The following is a 22,985-nucleotide window of genomic DNA, read 5'->3' on the forward strand; positions in this document are numbered from 1 at the left end:
TTGTGTGAATCAGTTAAAGTGGTGACGATTCCAGTAAATACTTCTAAGCAAACTGTCTAATTTCGGTAAAACTGTTAAAATACACAATGATAGTTCCCAGAAATGATTAAGAACGTGTAAGAAACACCTCAAGTACACGTAAATAGATTCTTACTACATTTACTGTCCTATTGAACACAGAGTTTTCCAGTGGAAAGCTGTCCAATGACGAAAATACTGGTAATATTTACAACTCCGGGTATTTGTGGTGGCGTTTTCACGGGAATATGCTTTCAAATATTAAGAGTTCATGCTTACAGAGCTCAGAATTTTTGTGAAAGCCTTGGAATGACGAGAATAGTGTTTCTGTTTACAATTAAGGAGGATTGGCTTTGGCGTTTTTTTGTGTGAATCAGTTAAAGTGGTGACGATTCAGGTAAATACTTCTAAGCAAACTGTCTAATTTGGGTAAAACTGTTAAAATACACAATGATAGTTCCCAGAAATGATTAAGAACGTGGAAGAAACACCTCAAGTACACGTAAATAGATTCTTACTACATTTACTGTCCTATTGAATCACGGAGTTTTCCAGTGTAAAGCTGTGAAATGAAGAAAATATTGGTAATATTTACAACTCCGGGTACTTCCGGTGGCGTTTTCTAGGGACTGTGCTTTCACATATGAGGACTGCATGGTTACGGAGAACAGAATTTGTGTATAAAACCTTTGAATGACCACAATAGTGTTTAAATTTACAATTAAGACAGATTGGCTGTTGCATTTTTTTGTGTGTGAGTGAGTTAAAATGGTGAAGATTCCACTAAATACTTCTAAGAGAACATTTTAATTGTGGTAAAACTTTTAAAATACACCATGATAGTCCCAGGAAATGATTAAGAACGTGTAAGAAACACCTTAAGTACACGTAAATAGATTCTTACTACATTTACTGTCCTATTCAATCACGGAGGTTTCCAGTGGAGAGCTGTGAAATGACGAAAATACTGGTAATATTTACAACTCTGGGTACTTCCAGTGGCGTTTTCAAGGGACTGTGCTTTCAAATATTAAGAGTTCATGCTTACAGAGCTCAGAATTGATGTCTAAAGCCTTGGAATGACGAGAATAGGGTTTCTGTTTACAATTAAGGAGGATTGGCTTTGGCGTTTTTTTGTGTGAATCAGTTAAAGTGGTGACGATTCAGGTAAATACTTCTAAGCAAACTGTCTAATTTGGGTAAAACTGTTAAAATACACAATGATAGTTCCCAGAAATGATTAAGAACGTGGAAGAAACACCTCAAGTACACGAAAATAGATTCTTACTACATTTACTGTCCTATTGAATCACGGAGTTTTCCAGTGGAATGCTGTGAAATGAGGAAAATTCTGGTAATATTTACAACTCCGGGTAATTCCGTTGGCGTTTTCACGGGAATGTGCTTTCAAATATGAGGACTGCATGGGAACAGAGCACAGAATTTGTGTATAAAACCTTTGAAAAACCACAATAGTTTTTAAATTTACAATTAAGACAGATTGGCTTTGGAGTTTTTTTCTGTGTGAGTTAAAATGGTGACGATTCCAGTAAATACTTCTAAGAGAACATTGTAATTGGGTTAAAACTGTTAAAATACACAATGATAGTCCCCAGAAATGATTAAGAACGTGTAAGAAACACCGTAGGTACACGTAAATAGATTCTTACTACATTTACGGTCATAATCAATCACGGAGGTTTCCAGTGGAAAGCTGTAAAATGAGGAAAATACTGGTAATATTTACAACTCCGGGTACTTCCGGTGGTGTTTTCAAGGAACTGTGCTTTCAAATATTAAGAGTTCATGCTTACAGAGCTCAGAATTGTTGTCTAAAGCCTTGGAATGACGAGAATAGTGTTTCTGTTTACAATTGAAGAGGATTGGCTTTGGCGTTTCTTTTTGTAAATCAGTTAAAATGGTGACAATTCCGGTAAATACTTCTAAGCAAACTGTCTAATTTGGGTAAAACTGTTAAAATACACAATGATAGTTCCCAGAAATGATTAAGAACGTGTAAGAAGGAGCCCAATTACTCGTAAATAGATTCTTACTACATTTACTGTCATATTCAATCACGGAGGTTTCCTGTGGAAAGCTGTAAAATGACGAAAATACTGGTAATATTTACAACTCCGGGTACTTCCGGTAGCGTTTTCAAGGGACTGTGCTTTCAAATATTAAGAATTCATGCTTACAGTCGAAACCGGTTTGTTCAGTGGATAGAGCATGGGCCTGCGGACTGAAAGGTCCCAGGTTCGATTCCGGTCAGGGGCATGTACCTGGGTTGCGGGCATATCCCCAGTAGGAGATGTGCAGGAGGCAGCTGATCAATGTTTCTCTCTCATCGATGTTTCTAACTCTCTATCTCTCTCCCTTTCTCTCTATCGCTCTCCCTTCCTCTCTGTACAAAAATCAATAAAATATATTTTTAAAAAAAAGAATTCATGCTTACAGAGCTCAGAATTGGTGTCTAAAGCCTTGGAATGACGAGAATAGTGTTTCTGTTTACAATTAAGGAAGATTGGCTTTGGCGTTTTTTTGTGTGAATCAGTTAAAGAGGTGATGATTCCGGTAAATACTACTAAGCAAACTGTCTAATTTTGGTAAAACTGTTAAAATACACAATGATAGTTCCCAGAAATGATTAAGAATGTGTAAGAAACTCCTCAAGTACATGTAAATATATTCTTACTACATTTACTGTCCTATTCAATCACGGAGGTTTCCAGTGGAAAGCTGTAAAATGACGAAAATACTGGTAATATTTACAACTCCGGGTACTTCCGGTGGCGTTTTCAAGGGACTGTGCTTTCAAATATTAAGAGTTCATGCTTACAGAGCTCAGAATTGGTGTCTAAATCCTTGGAATGACAAGAATAGTGTTTCTGTTTACAAGTAAGGAGGATTGGCTTTGGCGTTTCTTTGTGTAAATCAGTTAAAATGGTGACAATTCCGGTAAATACTTCTAAGCAAACTGTCTAATTTTGGTAAAACTGTTAAAATACACTATGATAGTTCCCAGAAATTATTAAGAACGTGTAAGAAGCAGCTCAAGTACACGTAAATAGATTCTTACTACATTTATGGTCATAATCAATCACGGAGGTTTCCAGTGGAAAGCTGTAAAATGAGGGAAATACTGGTAATATTTACAACTCCGGGTACTTCCGGTGGTGTTTTCAAGGAACTGTGCTTTCAAATATTAAGAGTTCATGCTTACAGAGCTCAGAATTGTTGTCTAAAGCCTTGGAATGACGAGAATACTGTTTCTGTTTACAATTGAAAAGGATTGGCTTTGGCGTTTCTTTTTGTAAATCAGTTAAAATGGTGACAATTCCGGTAAATACTTCTAAGCAAACTGTCTAATTTGGGTAAAACTGTTAAAATACACAATGATAGTTCCCAGAAATGATTAAGAACGTGTAAGAAGGAGCCCAAGTACTCGTAAATAGATTCTTACTACATTTACTGTCATATTCAATCACGGAGGTTTCCTGTGGAAAGCTGTAAAATGACGAAAATACTGGTAATATTTACAACTCCGGGTACTTCCGGTGGCGTTTTCAAGGGACTGTGCTTTCAAATATTAAGAATTCATGCTTACAGTCGAAACCGGTTTGGCTCAGTGGATAGAGCATGGGCCTGCGGACTGAAAGGTCCCAGGTTCGATTCTGGTCAGGGGCATGTACCTGGGTTGCGGGCATATCCCCAGTAGGAGATGTGCAGAAGGGAGCTGATAGATGTTTCTCTCTCATCGATGTTTCTAACTCTCTATCTCGCTCCCTTTCTCTCTATCTCTCTCCCTTCCTCTCTGTACAAAAATCAATAAAATATATTTAAAAAAAAAAGAATTCATGCTTACAGAGCTCAGAATTGGTGTCTAAAGCCTTGGAATGACGAAAATAGTGTGTCTGTTTACAATTAAGGAAGATTGGCTTTGGCGTTGTTTTTGTGTGAATCAGTTAAAGAGGTGATGATTCCGGTAAATACTACTAAGCAAACTGTCTAATTTTGGTAAAACTGTTAAAATACACAATGATAGTTCCCAGAAATGATTAAGAACGTGTAAGAAACTCCTCAAGTACACGTAAATAGATTCTTACTACATTTACTGTCCTATTCAATCACGGAGGTTTCCAGTGGAAAGCTGTAAAATGACGAAAATACTGGTAATATTTACAACTCCGCGTACTTCCGGTGGCGTTTTCAAGGGACTGTGCTTTCAAATATTAAGAGTTCATGCTTACAGAGCTCAGAATTGGTGTCTAAATCCTTGGAATGACAAGAATAGTGTTTCTGTTTACAATTAAGGAGGATTGGCTTTGGCGTTTCTTTGTGTAAATCAGTTAAAATGGTGACAATTCCGGTAAATACTTCTAAGCAAACTGTCTAATTTTGGTAAAACTGTTAAAATACACTATGATAGTTCCCAGAAATTATTAAGAACGTGTAAGAAGCAGCTCAAGTACACGTAAATAGATTCTTACTACATTTATGGTCATAATCAATCACGGAGGTTTCCAGTGGAAAGCTGTAAAATGAGGAAAATACTGGTAATATTTACAACTCCGGGTACTTCCGGTGGTGTTTTCAAGGAACTGTGCTTTCAAATATTAAGAGTTCATGCTTACAGAGCTCAGAATTGTTGTCTAAAGCCTTGGAATGACGAGAATACTGTTTCTGTTTACAATTGAAGAGGATTGGCTTTGGCGTTTCTTTTTGTAAATCAGTTAAAATGGTGACAATTCCGGTAAATACTTCTAAGCAAACTGTCTAATTTGGGTAAAACTGTTAAAATACACAATGATAGTTCCCAGAAATGATTAAGAACGTGTAAGAAGGAGCCCAAGTACTCGTAAATAGATTCTTACTACATTTACTGTCATATTCAATCACGGAGGTTTCCTGTGGAAAGCTGTAAAATGACGAAAATACTGGTAATATTTACAACTCCGGGTACTTCCGGTGGCGTTTTCAAGGGACTGTGCTTTCAAATATTAAGAATTCATGCTTACAGTCGAAACCGGTTTGGCTCAGTGGATAGAGCATGGGCCTGCGGACTGAAAGGTCCCAGGTTCGATTCTGGTCAGGGGCATGTACCTGGGTTGCGGGCATATCCCCAGTAGGAGATGTGCAGAAGGGAGCTGATAGATGTTTCTCTCTCATCGATGTTTCTAACTCTCTATCTCGCTCCCTTTCTCTCTATCTCTCTCCCTTCCTCTCTGTACAAAAATCAATAAAATATATTTTAAAAAAAAAGAATTCATGCTTACAGAGCTCAGAATTGGTGTCTAAAGCCTTGGAATGACGAAAATAGTGTGTCTGTTTACAATTAAGGAAGATTGGCTTTGGCGTTTTTTTTGTGTGAATCAGTTAAAGAGGTGATGATTCCGGTAAATACTACTAAGCAAACTGTCTAATTTTGGTAAAACTGTTAAAATACACAATGATAGTTCCCAGAAATGATTAAGAATGTGTAAGAAACTCCTCAAGTACACGTAAATAGATTCTTACTACATTTACTGTCCTATTCAATCACGGAGGTTTCCAGTGGAAAGCTGTAAAATGACGAAAATACTGGTAATATTTACAACTCCGGGTACTTCCGGTGGCGTTTTCAAGGGACTGTGCTTTCAAATATTAAGAGTTCATGCTTACAGAGCTCAGAATTGGTGTCTAAATCCTTGGAATGACAAGAATAGTGTTTCTGTTTACAATTAAGGAGGATTGGCTCTGGCGTTTCTTTGTGTAAATCAGTTAAAATGGTGACAATTCCGGTAAATACTTCTAAGCAAACTGTCTAATTTTGGTAAAACTGTTAAAATACACTATGATAGTTCCCAGAAATTATTAAGAACGTGTAAGAAGCAGCTCAAGTACACGTAAATAGATTCTTACTACATTTATGGTCATAATCAATCACGGAGGTTTCCAGTGGAAAGCTGTAAAATGAGGAAAATACTGGTAATATTTACAACTCCGGGTACTTCCGGTGGTGTTTTCAAGGAACTGTGCTTTCAAATATTAAGAGTTCATGCTTACAGAGCTCAGAATTGTTGTCTAAAGCCTTGGAATGACGAGAATACTGTTTCTGTTTACAATTGAAGAGGATTGGCTTTGGCGTTTCTTTTTGTAAATCAGTTAAAATGGTGACAATTCCGGTAAATACTTCTAAGCAAACTGTCTAATTTGGGTAAAACTGTTAAAATACACAATGATAGTTCCCAGAAATGGTTAAGAACGTGTAAGAAGGAGCCCAAGTACTCGTAAATAGATTCTTACTACATTTACTGTCATATTCAATCACGGAGGTTTCCTGTGGAAAGCTGTAAAATGACGAAAATACTGGTAATATTTACAACTCCGGGTACTTCCGGTGGCGTTTTCAAGGGACTGTGATTTCAAATATTAAGAATTCATGCTTACAGTCGAAACCGGTTTGGCTCAGTGGATAGAGCATGGGCCTGCGGACTGAAAGGTCCCAGGTTCGATTCTGGTCAGGGGCATGTACCTGGGTTGCGGGCATATCCCCAGTAGGAGATGTGCAGGAGGGAGCTGATAGATGTTTCTCTCTCATCGATGTTTCTAACTCTCTATCTCTCTCCCTTTCTCTCTATCTCTCTCCCTGCCTCTCTGTACAAAAATCAATAAAATATATTTAAAAAAAAAAGAATTCATGCTTACAGAGCTCAGAATTGGTGTCTAAAGCCTTGGAATGACGAAAATAGTGTTTCTGTTTACAATTAAGGAAGATTGGCTTTGGCGTTTTTTTTGTGTGAATCAGTTAAAGAGGTGATGATTCCGGTAAATACTACTAAGCAAACTGTCTAATTTTGGTAAAACTGTTAAAATACACAATGATAGTTCCCAGAAATGATTAAGAACATGTAAGAAACTCCTCAAGTACACGTAAATAGATTCTTACTACATTTACTGTCCTATTCAATCACGGAGGTTTCCAGTGGAAAGCTGTAAAATGACGAAAATACTGGTAATATTTACAACTCCGGGTACTTCCGGTGGCGTTTTTAAGGGACTGTGCTTTCAAATATTAAGAGTTCATGCTTACAGAGCTCAGAATTGGTGTCTAAAGCCTTGGAATGACGAGAATACTGTTTCTGTTTACAATTGAAGAGGATTGGCTTTGGCGTTTCTTTTTGTAAATCAGTTAAAATGGTGACAATTCCGGTAAATACTTCTAAGCAAACTGTCTAATTTGGGTAAAACTGTTAAAATACACAATGATAGTTCCCAGAAATGGTTAAGAACGTGTAAGAAGGAGCCCAAGTACTCGTAAATAGATTCTTACTACATTTACTGTCATATTCAATCACGGAGGTTTCCTGTGGAAAGCTGTAAAATGACGAAAATACTGGTAATATTTACAACTCCGGGTACTTCCGGTGGCGTTTTCAAGGGACTGTGATTTCAAATATTAAGAATTCATGCTTACAGTCGAAACCGGTTTGGCTCAGTGGATAGAGCATGGGCCTGCGGACTGAAAGGTCCCAGGTTCGATTCTGGTCAGGGGCATGTACCTGGGTTGCGGGCATATCCCCAGTAGGAGATGTGCAGGAGGGAGCTGATAGATGTTTCTCTCTCATCGATGTTTCTAACTCTCTATCTCTCTCCCTTTCTCTCTATCTCTCTCCCTGCCTCTCTGTACAAAAATCAATAAAATATATTTAAAAAAAAAAGAATTCATGCTTACAGAGCTCAGAATTGGTGTCTAAAGCCTTGGAATGACGAAAATAGTGTTTCTGTTTACAATTAAGGAAGATTGGCTTTGGCGTTTTTTTTTGTGTGAATCAGTTAAAGAGGTGATGATTCCGGTAAATACTACTAAGCAAACTGTCTAATTTTGGTAAAACTGTTAAAATACACAATGATAGTTCCCAGAAATGATTAAGAACATGTAAGAAACTCCTCAAGTACACGTAAATAGATTCTTACTACATTTACTGTCCTATTCAATCACGGAGGTTTCCAGTGGAAAGCTGTAAAATGACGAAAATACTGGTAATATTTACAACTCCGGGTACTTCCGGTGGCGTTTTTAAGGGACTGTGCTTTCAAATATTAAGAGTTCATGCTTACAGAGCTCAGAATTGGTGTCTAAAGCCTTGGAATGACGAGAATAATGTTTTTGTTTACAATTAAGGAAGATTGGCTTTGGGGTTTTTTTGTGTGAATCAGTTAAAGAGGTGACGATTCCGGTAAATACTTCTAAGTTAACTGTCTAATTTTGGTAAAACTGTTAAAATACACAATGATAGTTCCCAGAAATGATTAAGAACGTTTAAGAAGCAGCTCAAGTACACATAAATCGATTCTTACTACATTTACTGTCCTATTGAATCACAGAGTTTTACAGTTGAAAGCTGTGAAATGACGAAAATACTGGTAATATTTACAACTCCGGGTACTTCCGGTGGCATTTTCAAGGGACTGTGCTTTCACATATGAGGACTGCATGGTTACGGAGCACAGAATTTGTGTATAAAACCTTTGAATGACCACAATAGTGTTTAAATTTACAATTAAGACAGATTGGCTTTTGCATTTTTTTGTGTGTGAGTGAGTTAAAATGGTGACGATTCCACTAAATACTTCTAAGAGAACATTGTAATTGTGGTAAAACTTTTAAAATACACCAAGATAGTCCCAGGAAATGATTAAGAACGTGTAAGAAACACCTTAAGTACACGTAAATAGATTCTTACTACATTTACTGTCCTATTCAATCACGGAGGTTTCCAGTGGAGAGCTGTGAAATGACGAAAATACTGGTAATATTTACAACTCCTGGTACTTCCGGTGGCGTTTTCAAGGGACTGTGCTTGCAAATATGAAGAGTTCATGCTTACAGAGCTCAGAATTTGTGTTTAAAGCCTTGGAATGACGAGAATAGTGTTTCTCTTTACAATTAAGGAGGATTGGCTTTGGCGTTTTTTTGTGTGATTCAGTTAAAGTGGTGACGATTCCAGTAAATACTTCTAAGCAAACTGTCTAATTTCGGTAAATCTGTTAAAATACACAATGATAGTTCCCAGAAATGATTAAGAACGTGTAAGAAACACCTCAAGTACACGTAAATAGATTCTTACTACATTTACTGTCATATTCAATCACGGAGGTTTCCAGTGGAGAGCTGTGAAATGACGAAAATACTGGTAATATTTACAACTCCGGGTACTTCCGGTGGCGTTTTCACGGGAATGTGCTTTCAAATATGAAGAGTTCATGCTTACAGAGCTCAGAATTGGTGTTTAAAGCCTTGCAATGACGAGAATAGTGTTTCTGTTTACAATTAAGGAGGATTGGCTTTGGCGTTTTTTTGTGTGAATCAGTTAAAGTGGTGACGATTCCAGTAAATACTTCTAAGCAAACTGTCTAATTTCGGTAAAACTGTTAAAATACACAATGATAGTTCCCAGAAATGATTAAGAACGTGTAAGAAACACCTCAAGTACACGTAAATAGATTCTTACTACATTTACTGTCCTATTGAACACAGAGTTTTCCAGTGGAAAGCTGTCCAATGACGAAAATACTGGTAATATTTACAACTCCGGGTATTTGTGGTGGCGTTTTCACGGGAATATGCTTTCAAATATTAAGAGTTCATGCTTACAGAGCTCAGAATTTTTGTGAAAGCCTTAGAATGACGAGAATAGTGTTTCTGTTTACAATTAAGGAGGATTGGCTTTGGCGTTTTTTTGTGTGAATCAGTTAAAGTGGTGACGATTCAGGTAAATACTTCTAAGCAAACTGTCTAATTTGGGTAAAACTGTTAAAATACACAATGATAGTTCCCAGAAATGATTAAGAACGTGGAAGAAACACCTCAAGTACACGAAAATAGATTCTTACTACATTTACTGTCCTATTGAATCACGGAGTTTTCCAGTGGAATGCTGTGAAATGAGGAAAATACTGGTAATATTTACAACTCCGGGTAATTCCGTTGGCGTTTTCACGGGAATGTGCTTTCAAATATGAGGACTGCATGGTAACAGAGCACAGAATTTGTGTATGAAACCTTTGAAAAACCACAATAGTTTTTAAATTTACAATTAAGACAGATTGGCTTTGGCGTTTTTTTGTGTGTGAATAAGTTAAAATGGTGAGGATTCCGGCAAATACTTCTAAGCAAACTGTTTAATTTGGGTAAAACTGTTAAAATACACAATGATAGTTCCCAGAAATGATTAAGAACGTGTAAGAAACATCTCAACTACAGGTAAATAGATTCTGACTACATTTACTGTCCTATTGAATCACGGAGTTTTCCAGTTGAAAGCTGTGAAATGACGAAAATACTGGTAATATTTACAACTCCGGGTACTTCCGGTGGCATTTTCAAGGGACTGTGCTTTCAAATATTAAGAGTTCATGCTTACAGAGCTCAGAATTGGTGTCTAAAGCCTTGGAATGACGAGAATAGTGTTTCTGTTTACAATTAAAGAGGATTGGCTTTGGCGTTTCTTTGTGTAAATCAGGGAAAATGGTGACAATTCCGGTAAATACTTCTAAGCAAACTGTCTAATTTTGGTAAAACTGTTAAAATACACAATGATAGTTCCCAGAAATGATTAACAACGTGTAAGAAACACCTCAAGTACACGTAAATAGATTCTTACTACATTTACTGTCCTATTGAATCACGGAGTTTTCCAGTGTAAAGCTGTGAAATGACGAAAATATTGGTAATATTTACAACTCCGGGTACTTCCTGTGGCGTTTTCAAGAGACTGTGCTTTCACATATGAGGACTGCATGGTTACGGAGCACATAATTTGTGTATAAAACCTTTGAATGACCACAATAGTGTTTAAATTTACAATTAAGACAGATTGGCTTTTGCATTTTTTTGTGTGTGAGTGAGTTAAAATGGTGACGATTCCAGTAAATACTTCTAAGAGAACATTGTAATTGTGGTAAAACTTTTAAAATACACCATGATAGTCCCAGGAAATGATTAAAAACGTGTAAGAAACACCTTAAGTACACGTAAATAGATTCTTACTACATTTACTGTCCTATTCAATCACGGAGGTTTCCAGTGGAGAGCTGTGAAATGACGAAAATACTGGTAATATTTACAACTCCGGGTACTTCCAGTGGCGTTTTCAAGGGACTGTGCTTTCAAATATTAAGAGTTCATGCTTACAGAGCTCAGAATTGGTGTCTAAAGCCTTGGAATGACGAGAATAGGGTTTCTGTTTACAATTAAGGAGGATTGGCTTTGGCGTTTTTTTGTGTGAATCAGTTAAAGTGGTGACGATTCCGGTAAGTACTTCTAAGCAAACTGTCTAATTTTGGTAAAACTGTTAAAATACACAATGATAGTTCCCAGAAATGATTAAGAACGTGTAAGAAACTCCTCAAGTACACGTAAATAGATTCTTACTACATTTACTGTCCTATTCAATCACGGATGTTTCCAGTGGAGAGCTGTGAAATGACGAAAATACTGGTAATATTTACAACTCCGGGTACTTCCGGTGGCGTTTTCACGGGAATGTGCTTTCAAATATGAAGAGTTCATGCTTACAGAGCTCAGAATTGGTGTTTAAAGCCTTGCAATGACGAGAATAGTGTTTCTGTTTACAATTAAGGAGGATTGGCTTTGGCGTTTTTTTGTGTGAATCAGTTAAAGTGGTGACGATTCCAGTAAATACTTCTAAGCAAACTGTCTAATTTCGGTAAAACTGTTAAAATACACAATGATAGTTCCCAGAAATGATTAAGAACGTGTAAGAAACACCTCAAGTACACGTAAATAGATTCTTACTACATTTACTGTCCTATTGAACACAGAGTTTTCCAGTGGAAAGCTGTCCAATGACGAAAATACTGGTAATATTTACAACTCCGGGTATTTGTGGTGGCGTTTTCACGGGAATATGCTTTCAAATATTAAGAGTTCATGCTTACAGAGCTCAGAATTTTTGTGAAAGCCTTAGAATGACGAGAATAGTGTTTCTGTTTACAATTAAGGAGGATTGGCTTTGGCGTTTTTTTGTGTGAATCAGTTAAAGTGGTGACGATTCAGGTAAATACTTCTAAGCAAACTGTCTAATTTGGGTAAAACTGTTAAAATACACAATGATAGTTCCCAGAAATGATTAAGAACGTGGAAGAAACACCTCAAGTACACGAAAATAGATTCTTACTACATTTACTGTCCTATTGAATCACGGAGTTTTCCAGTGGAATGCTGTGAAATGAGGAAAATACTGGTAATATTTACAACTCCGGGTAATTCCGTTGGCGTTTTCACGGGAATGTGCTTTCAAATATGAGGACTGCATGGTAACAGAGCACAGAATTTGTGTATGAAACCTTTGAAAAACCACAATAGTTTTTAAATTTACAATTAAGACAGATTGGCTTTGGCGTTTTTTTGTGTGTGAATAAGTTAAAATGGTGAGGATTCCGGCAAATACTTCTAAGCAAACTGTTTAATTTGGGTAAAACTGTTAAAATACACAATGATAGTTCCCAGAAATGATTAAGAACGTGTAAGAAACATCTCAACTACAGGTAAATAGATTCTGACTACATTTACTGTCCTATTGAATCACGGAGTTTTCCAGTTGAAAGCTGTGAAATGACGAAAATACTGGTAATATTTACAACTCCGGGTACTTCCGGTGGCATTTTCAAGGGACTGTGCTTTCAAATATTAAGAGTTCATGCTTACAGAGCTCAGAATTGGTGTCTAAAGCCTTGGAATGACGAGAATAGTGTTTCTGTTTACAATTAAAGAGGATTGGCTTTGGCGTTTCTTTGTGTAAATCAGGGAAAATGGTGACAATTCCGGTAAATACTTCTAAGCAAACTGTCTAATTTTGGTAAAACTGTTAAAATACACAATGATAGTTCCCAGAAATGATTAACAACGTGTAAGAAACACCTCAAGTACACGTAAATAGATTCTTACTACATTTACTGTCCTATTGAATCACGGAGTTTTCCAGTGTAAAGCTGTGAAATGACGAAAATATTGGTAATATTTACAACTCCGGGTACTTCCTGTGGCGTTTTCAAGAGACTGTGCTTTCACATATGAGGACTGCATGGTTACGGAGCACATAATTTGTGTATAAAACCTTTGAATGACCACAATAGTGTTTAAATTTACAATTAAGACAGATTGGCTTTTGCATTTTTTTGTGTGTGAGTGAGTTAAAATGGTGACGATTCCAGTAAATACTTCTAAGAGAACATTGTAATTGTGGTAAAACTTTTAAAATACACCATGATAGTCCCAGGAAATGATTAAAAACGTGTAAGAAACACCTTAAGTACACGTAAATAGATTCTTACTACATTTACTGTCCTATTCAATCACGGAGGTTTCCAGTGGAGAGCTGTGAAATGACGAAAATACTGGTAATATTTACAACTCCGGGTACTTCCAGTGGCGTTTTCAAGGGACTGTGCTTTCAAATATTAAGAGTTCATGCTTACAGAGCTCAGAATTGGTGTCTAAAGCCTTGGAATGACGAGAATAGGGTTTCTGTTTACAATTAAGGAGGATTGGCTTTGGCGTTTTTTTGTGTGAATCAGTTAAAGTGGTGACGATTCCGGTAAGTACTTCTAAGCAAACTGTCTAATTTTGGTAAAACTGTTAAAATACACAATGATAGTTCCCAGAAATGATTAAGAACGTGTAAGAAACTCCTCAAGTACACGTAAATAGATTCTTACTACATTTACTGTCCTATTCAATCACGGATGTTTCCAGTGGAGAGCTGTGAAATGACGAAAATACTGGTAATATTTACAACTCCGGGTACTTCCGGTGGCGTTTTCACGGGAATGTGCTTTCAAATATGAAGAGTTCATGCTTACAGAGCTCAGAATTGGTGTTTAAAGCCTTGCAATGACGAGAATAGTGTTTCTGTTTACAATTAAGGAGGATTGGCTTTGGCGTTTTTTTGTGTGAATCAGTTAAAGTGGTGACGATTCCAGTAAATACTTCTAAGCAAACTGTCTAATTTCGGTAAAACTGTTAAAATACACAATGATAGTTCCCAGAAATGATTAAGAACGTGTAAGAAACACCTCAAGTACACGTAAATAGATTCTTACTACATTTACTGTCCTATTGAACACAGAGTTTTCCAGTGGAAAGCTGTCCAATGACGAAAATACTGGTAATATTTACAACTCCGGGTATTTGTGGTGGCGTTTTCACGGGAATATGCTTTCAAATATTAAGAGTTCATGCTTACAGAGCTCAGAATTTTTGTGAAAGCCTTAGAATGACGAGAATAGTGTTTCTGTTTACAATTAAGGAGGATTGGCTTTGGCGTTTTTTTGTGTGAATCAGTTAAAGTGGTGACGATTCAGGTAAATACTTCTAAGCAAACTGTCTAATTTGGGTAAAACTGTTAAAATACACAATGATAGTTCCCAGAAATGATTAAGAACGTGGAAGAAACACCTCAAGTACACGAAAATAGATTCTTACTACATTTACTGTCCTATTGAATCACGGAGTTTTCCAGTGGAATGCTGTGAAATGAGGAAAATACTGGTAATATTTACAACTCCGGGTAATTCCGTTGGCGTTTTCACGGGAATGTGCTTTCAAATATGAGGACTGCATGGTAACAGAGCACAGAATTTGTGTATGAAACCTTTGAAAAACCACAATAGTTTTTAAATTTACAATTAAGACAGATTGGCTTTGGCGTTTTTTTGTGTGTGAATAAGTTAAAATGGTGAGGATTCCGGCAAATACTTCTAAGCAAACTGTTTAATTTGGGTAAAACTGTTAAAATACACAATGATAGTTCCCAGAAATGATTAAGAACGTGTAAGAAACATCTCAACTACAGGTAAATAGATTCTGACTACATTTACTGTCCTATTGAATCACGGAGTTTTCCAGTTGAAAGCTGTGAAATGACGAAAATACTGGTAATATTTACAACTCCGGGTACTTCCGGTGGCATTTTCAAGGGACTGTGCTTTCAAATATTAAGAGTTCATGCTTACAGAGCTCAGAATTGGTGTCTAAAGCCTTGGAATGACGAGAATAGTGTTTCTGTTTACAATTAAAGAGGATTGGCTTTGGCGTTTCTTTGTGTAAATCAGGGAAAATGGTGACAATTCCGGTAAATACTTCTAAGCAAACTGTCTAATTTTGGTAAAACTGTTAAAATACACAATGATAGTTCCCAGAAATGATTAACAACGTGTAAGAAACACCTCAAGTACACGTAAATAGATTCTTACTACATTTACTGTCCTATTGAATCACGGAGTTTTCCAGTGTAAAGCTGTGAAATGACGAAAATATTGGTAATATTTACAACTCCGGGTACTTCCTGTGGCGTTTTCAAGAGACTGTGCTTTCACATATGAGGACTGCATGGTTACGGAGCACAGAATTTGTGTATAAAACCTTTGAATGACCAAAATAGTGTTTAAATTTACAATTAAGACAGATTGGCTTTTGCATTTTTTTGTGTGTGAGTGAGTTAAAATGGTGACGATTCCAGTAAATACTTCTAAGAGAACATTGTAATTGTGGTAAAACTTTTAAAATACACCATGATAGTCCCAGGAAATGATTAAGAACGTGTAAGAAACACCTTAAGTACACGTAAATAGATTCTTACTACATTTACTGTCCTATTCAATCACGGAGGTTTCCAGTGGAGAGCTGTGAAATGACGAAAATACTGGTAATATTTACAACTCCGGGTACTTCCAGTGGCGTTTTCAAGGGACTGTGCTTTCAAATATTAAGAGTTCATGCTTACAGAGCTCAGAATTGGTGTCTAAAGCCTTGGAATGACGAGAATAGGGTTTCTGTTTACAATTAAGGAGGATTGGCTTTGGCGTTTTTTTGTGTGAATCAGTTAAAGTGGTGACGATTCCGGTAAGTACTTCTAAGCAAACTGTCTAATTTTGGTAAAACTGTTAAAATACACAATGAGAGTTCCCAGAAATGATTAAGAACGTGTAAGAAACTCCTCAAGTACACGTAAATAGATTCTTACTACATTTACTGTCCTATTCAATCACGGATGTTTCCAGTGGAGAGCTGTGAAATGACGAAAATACTGGTAATATTTACAACTCCGGGTATTTGCGGTGGCGTTTTCACGGGAATATGCTTTCAAATATTAAGAGTTCATGCTTACAGAGCTCAGAATTGTTGTGAAAGCCTTGGAATGACGAGAATCGTGTTTCTGTTTACAATTAAGGAGGATTGGCTTTGGCGTTTTTTTGTGTGAATCAGTTAAAGTGGTGACGATTCAGGTAAATACTTCTAAGCAAACTGTCTAATTTGGGTAAAACTGTTAAAATACACAATGATAGTTCCCAGAAATGATTAAGAACGTGGAAGAAACACCTCAAGTACACGAAAATAGATTCTTACTACATTTACTGTCCTATTGAATCACGGAGTTTTCCAGTGGAATGCTGTGAAATGAGGAAAATACTGGTAATATTTACAACTCCGGGTAATTCCGTTGGCGTTTTCACGGGAATGTGCTTTCAAATATGAGGACTGCATGGGAACAGAGCACAGAATTTGTGTATAAAACCTTTGAAAAACCACAATAGTTTTTCAATTTACAATTCAGACAGATTGGCTTTGGCGTTTTTTTGTGTGTGAGTGAGTTAAAATGGTGACGATTCCAGTAAATACTTCTAAGAGAACATTGTAATTTGGTTAAAACTGTTAAAATACACAATGATAGTCCCCAGAAATGATTAAGAACGTGTAAGAAACACTGTAGGTACACGTAAATAGATTCTTACTACATTTACTGTCCTATTGAATCACGGAATTTTCCAGTTGAACGCTGTGAAATGACGAAAATACTGGTAATATTTACAACTCCCGGTACTTCCGGTGGCGTTTTCAAGGGACTGTGCTTTCAAATATTAAGAGTTCATGCTTACAGAGCTCAGAATTGGTGTCTAAATCCTTGGAATGACAAGAATAGTGTTTCTGTTTACAATTAAGGAGGATTGGCTTTGGCGTTTCTTTGTGTAAATCAGTTAAAATGGTGACAATTCCGGTAAATACTTCTAAGCAAACTGTCTAATTTTGGTAAAACTGTTAAAATACACTATGATAGTTCCCAGAAATTATTAAGAACGTGTAAGATGCAGCTCAAGTACACGTAAATAAATTCTTACTACATTTACGGTCATAATCAATCACGGAGGTTTCCAGTGAAAAGCTGTAAAATGAGGAAAATACTGGTAATATTTACAACTCCGGGTACTTCCGGTGGTGTTTTCAAGGAACTGTGCTTTCAAATATTAAGAGTTCATGCTTACAGAGCTCAGAATTGTTGTCTAAAGCCTTGGAATGACGAGAATAGTGTTTCTGTTTACAATTGAAGAGGATTGGCTTTGGCGTTTCTTTTTGTAAATCAGTTAAAATGGTGACAATTCTGGTAAATACTTTTAAGCAAACTGTCTAATTTGGGTAAAACTGTTAAAATACACAATGATAGTTCCCAGAAATGATTAAGAACGTGTAAGAAGGAGCCCAAGTACTCGTAAATAGATTCTTACTACATTTACTGTCATATTCAATCACGGAGGTTTCCTGTGGAAAGCTGTAAAATGACGAAAATACTGGTAATATTTACAACTCCGGGTACTTCCGGTAGCGTTTTCAAGGGACTGTGCTTTCAAATATTAAGAATTCATGCTTACAGTCGAAACCGGTTTGTTCAGTGGATAGAGCATGGGCCTGCGGACTGAAAGGTCCCAGGTTCGATTCCGGTCAGGGGCATGTACCTGGGTTGCGGGCATATCCCCAGTAGGAGATGTGCAGGAGGCAGCTGATCAATGTTTCTCTCTCATCGATGTTTCTAACTCTCTATCTCTCTCCCTTTCTCTCTATCTCTCTCCCTTCCTCTCTGTACAAAAATCAATAAAATATATTTTTAAAAAAAAGAATTCATGCTTACAGAGCTCAGAATTGGTGTCTAAAGCCTTGGAATGAGGAGAATAGTGTTTCTGTTTACAATTAAGGAAGATTGGCTTTGGCGTTTTTTTGTGTGAATCAGTTAAAGAGGTGATGATTCCGGTAAATACTACTAAGCAAACTGTCTAATTTTGGTAAAACTGTTAAAATACACAATGATAGTTCCCAGAAATGATTAAGAATGTGTAAGAAACTCCTCAAGTACACGTAAATAGATTCTTACTACATTTACTGTCCTATTCAATCACGGAGGTTTCCAGTGGAAAGCTGTAAAATGACAAAAATACTGGTAATATTTACAACTCCGGGTACTTCCGGTGGCGTTTTCAAGGGACTGTGCTTTCAAATATTAAGAGTTCATGCTTACAGAGCTCAGAATTGGTGTCTAAATCCTTGGAATGACAAGAATAGTGTTTCTGTTTACAAGTAAGGAGGATTGGCTTTGGCGTTTCTTTGTGTAAATCAGTTAAAATGGTGACAATTCCGGTAAATACTTCTAAGCAAACTGTCTAATTTTGGTAAAACTGTTAAAATACACTATGATAGTTCCCAGAAATTATTAAGAACGTGTAAGAAGCAGCTCAAGTACACGTAAATAGATTCTTACTACATTTATGGTCATAATCAATCACGGAGGTTTCCAGTGGAAAGCTGTAAAATGAGGAAAATACTGGTAATATTTACAACTCCGGGTACTTCCGGTGGTGTTTTCAAGGAACTGTGCTTTCAAATATTAAGAGTTCATGCTTACAGAGCTCAGAATTGTTGTCTAAAGCCTTGGAATGACGAGAATACTGTTTCCGTTTACAATTGAAGAGGATTGGCTTTGGCGTTTCTTTTTGTAAATCAGTTAAAATGGTGACAATTCCGGTAAATACTTCTAAGCAAACTGTCTAATTTGGGTAAAACTGTTAAAATACACAATGATAGTTCCCAGAAATGATTAAGAACGTGTAAGAAGGAGCCCAAGTACTCGTAAATAGATTCTTACTACATTTACTGTCATATTCAATCACGGAGGTTTCCTGTGGAAAGCTCTAAAATGACGAAAATACTGGTAATATTTACAACTCCGGGTACTTCCGGTGGCGTTTTCAAGGGACTGTGCTTTGAAATATTAAGAATTCATGCTTACAGTCGAAACCGGTTTGGCTCAGTGGATAGAGCATGGGCCTGCGGACTGAAAGGTCCCAGGTTCGATTCCGGTCAGGGGCATGTACCTGGGTTGCGGGCATATCCCCAGTTGGAGATGTGCAGGAGGCAGCTGATACATGTTTCTCTCTCATCGATGTTTCTAACTCTCTATCTCTCTCCCTTTCTCTCTATCTCTCTCCCTTCCTCTCTGTACAAAAATCAATAAAATATATTTTAAAAAAAAAGAATTCATGCTTACAGAGCTCAGAATTGGTGTCTAAAGCCTTGGAATGACGAAAAGAGTGTTTCTGTTTACAATTAAGGAAGATTGGCTTTGGCGTTTTTTTGTGTGAATCAGTTAAAGAGGTGATGATTCCAGTAAATACTACTAAGCAAACTGTCTAATTTTGGTAAAACTGTTAAAATACACAATGATAGTTCCCAGAAATGATTAAGAACGTGTAAGAAACTCCTCAAGTACACGTAAATAGATTCTTACTACATTTACTGTCCTATTCAATCACGGAGGTTTCCAGTGGAAAGCTGTAAAATGACGAAAATACTGGTAATATTTACAACTCTGGGTTCTTCCGGTGGCGTTTTCAAGGGACTGTGCTTTCAAATATTAAGAGGTCATGGTTACAGAGCTCAGAATTGGTGTCTAAAGCCTTGGAATGACGAGAATAGTGTTTCTTTTTACAGTTAAGGAGGATTTGCTTTGGCGTTTCTTTGTGTGAATAAGTTAAAATGGTAAGGATTCCGGGAAATACTTCTAAGCAAACTGTCTAATTTGGGTAAAACTGTTAAAATACACAATGATAGTTCCCAGAAATGATTAAGAACGTGTAAGAAACACCTCAAGTACACGTAAATAGATTCTTACTACATTTACTGTCCTATTGAATCACGGAGTTTTCCAGTGGAAAGCTGTGAAATGACGAAAATACTGGTAATATTTACAACACAGGGTATTTGCGGTGGTGTTTTCAAGGGACTGTGCTTTCAAATAGTAAGAGTTCATGCTTACAGAGCTCAGAATTGGTGTCTAAAGCCTTGGAATGACGAGAATAGTGTTTCTGTTTACAATTAAGGAAGATTTGCTTTGGCGTTTCTTTGTGTGAATCAGTTAAAATGGTGACGATTCCGGTAAATACTTCAAAGCATACTGTCTAATTTTGGTAAAACTGTTAAAATACACAATGATAGTTCCCAGAAATGATTAAGAACGTGTAAGAAACACCTCAAGTACACGTAAATAGATTCTTACTACATTTACTGTCCTATTCAATCACGGAGGTTTCCAGTGGAAAGCTGTGAAATGACGAAAATACTGGTAATATTTACAACACAGCGTATTTGCGGTGGCGTTTTCAAGGGACTGTGCTTTCAAATATTAAGAGTTCATGCTTTCAGAGCTCAGAATTGGTGTCTAAAGCCTTGGAATGACGAGAATAGTGTTTCTGTTTACAATTAAGGAGGATTGGCTTTGGCGTTTCTTTGTGTGAATCAGTTAAAATGGTGACGATTCCGGTAAATACTTCAAAGCATACTGTCTAATTTTGGTAAAACTGTTAAAATACACAATGATAGTTCCCAGAAATGATTAAGAACGTGTAAGAAGCAGCTCAAGTACACGTAAATAGATTCTTACTACATTTACTGTCCTATTCAATCACGGAGGTTTCCAGTGGAAAGCTGTGAAATGACGAAAATACTGGTAATATTTACAACACGGGGTATTTGCGGTGGCGTTTTCACGGGAATATGCTTTCAAATATTAAGAGTTCATGCTTACAGAGATTAGAATTGGTGTCTAAAGCCTTGGAATGACGAGAATAGTGTTTCTGTTTACAATTAAGGAGGATTTGCTTTGGCGTTTCTTTGTGTGAATCAGTTAAAATGGTGACGATTCCGGTAAATACTTCAAAGCATACTGTCTAATTTTGGTAAAACTGTTAAAATACACAATGATAGTTCCCAGAAATGATTAAGAACGTGTAAGAAACACCTCAAGTACACGTAAATAGATTCTTACTACATTTACTGTCCTATTCAATCACGGAGGTTTCCAGTGGAAAGCTGTGAAATGACGAAAATACTGGTAATATTTACAACACAGCGTATTTGCGGTGGCGTTTTCAAGGGACTGTGCTTTCAAATATTAAGAGTTCATGCTTTCAGAGCTCAGAATTGGTGTCTAAAGCCTTGGAATGACGAGAATAGTGTTTCTGTTTACAATTAAGGAGGATTGGCTTTGGCGTTTCTTTGTGTGAATCAGTTAAAATGGTGACGATTCCGGTAAATACTTCAAAGCATACTGTCTAATTTTGGTAAAACTGTTAAAATACACAATGATAGTTCCCAGAAATGATTAAGAACGTGTAAGAAGCAGCTCAAGTACACGTAAATTGATTCTTACTACATTTACGGTCATAATCAATCACGGAGGTTTCCAGTGGAAAGCTGTAAAATGAGGAAAATACTGGTAATATTTACAACTCCGGGTACTTCCGGTGGTGTTTTCAAGGAACTGTGCTTTCAAATATTAAGAGTTCATGCTTACAGAGCTCAGAATTGTTGTCTAAAGCCTTGGAATGACGAGAATAGTGTTTCTGTTTACAATTGAGGAGGATTGGCTTTGGCGTTTCTTTTTGTAAATCAGTTAAAATGGTGACAATTCCTGTAAATACTTCTAAGCAAACTGTCTAATTTGGGTAAAACTGTTAAAATACACAATGATATTTCCCAGAAATGATTAAGAACGTGTAAGAAGGAGCCCAAGTACTCGTAAATAGATTCTTACTACATTTACTGTCGTATTCAATCACGGAGGTTTCCTGTGGAAAGCTCTAAAATGACGAAAATACTGGTAATATTTACAACTCCGGGTACTTCCGGTGGCGTTTTCAAGGGACTGTGCTTTCAAATATTAAGAATTCATGCTTACAGTCGAAACCGGTTTGGCTCAGTGGATAGAGCATGGGCCTGCGGACTGAAAGGTCCCAGGTTCGATTCCGGTCAGGGGTATGTACCTGTGTTGCGGGCATATCCCCAGTAGGAGATGTGCAGGAGGCAGCTGATCAATGTTTCTCTCTCATCGATGTTTCTAACTCTCTATCTCTCTCCCTTTCTCTCTATCTCTCTCCCTTCCTCTCTGTACAAAAATCAATAAAATATATTTAAAAAAAAAAAGAATTCATGCTTACAGAGCTCAGAATTGGTGTCTAAAGCCTTGGAATGACGAGAATAGTGTTTCTGTTTACAATTAAGGAAGATTGGCTTTGGCGTTTTTTTGTGTGAATCAGTTAAAGAGGTGATGATTCCGGTAAATACTACTAAGCAAACTGTCTAATTTTGGTAAAACTGTTAAAATACACAATGATAGTTCCCAGAAATGATTAAGAATGTGTAAGAAACTCCTCAAGTACACGTAAATAGATTCTTACTACATTTACTGTCCTATTCAATCACGGAGGTTTCCAGTGGAAAGCTGTAAAATGACGAAAATACTGGTAATATTTACAACTCCAGGTACTTCCGGTGGCGTTTTCAAGGGACTGTGCTTTCAAATATTAAGAGTTCATGCTTACAGAGCTCAGAATTGGTGTCTATATCCTTGGAATGACAAGAATAGTGTTTCTGTTTACAATTAAGGAGGATTGGCTCTGGCGTTTCTTTGTGTAAATCAGTGAAAATGGTGACAATTCCGGTAAATACTTCTAAGCAAACTGTCTAATTTTGGTAAAACTGTTAAAATACACTATGATAGTTCCCAGAAATTATTAAGAACGTGTAAGAAGCAGCTCAAGTACACGTAAATAGATTCTTACTACATTTATGGTCATAATCA

This window comes from Myotis daubentonii, chromosome 20 (assembly GCF_963259705.1).
Source record: "Myotis daubentonii chromosome 20, mMyoDau2.1, whole genome shotgun sequence".
Classification (NCBI taxonomy): domain Eukaryota; kingdom Metazoa; phylum Chordata; class Mammalia; order Chiroptera; family Vespertilionidae; genus Myotis; species Myotis daubentonii.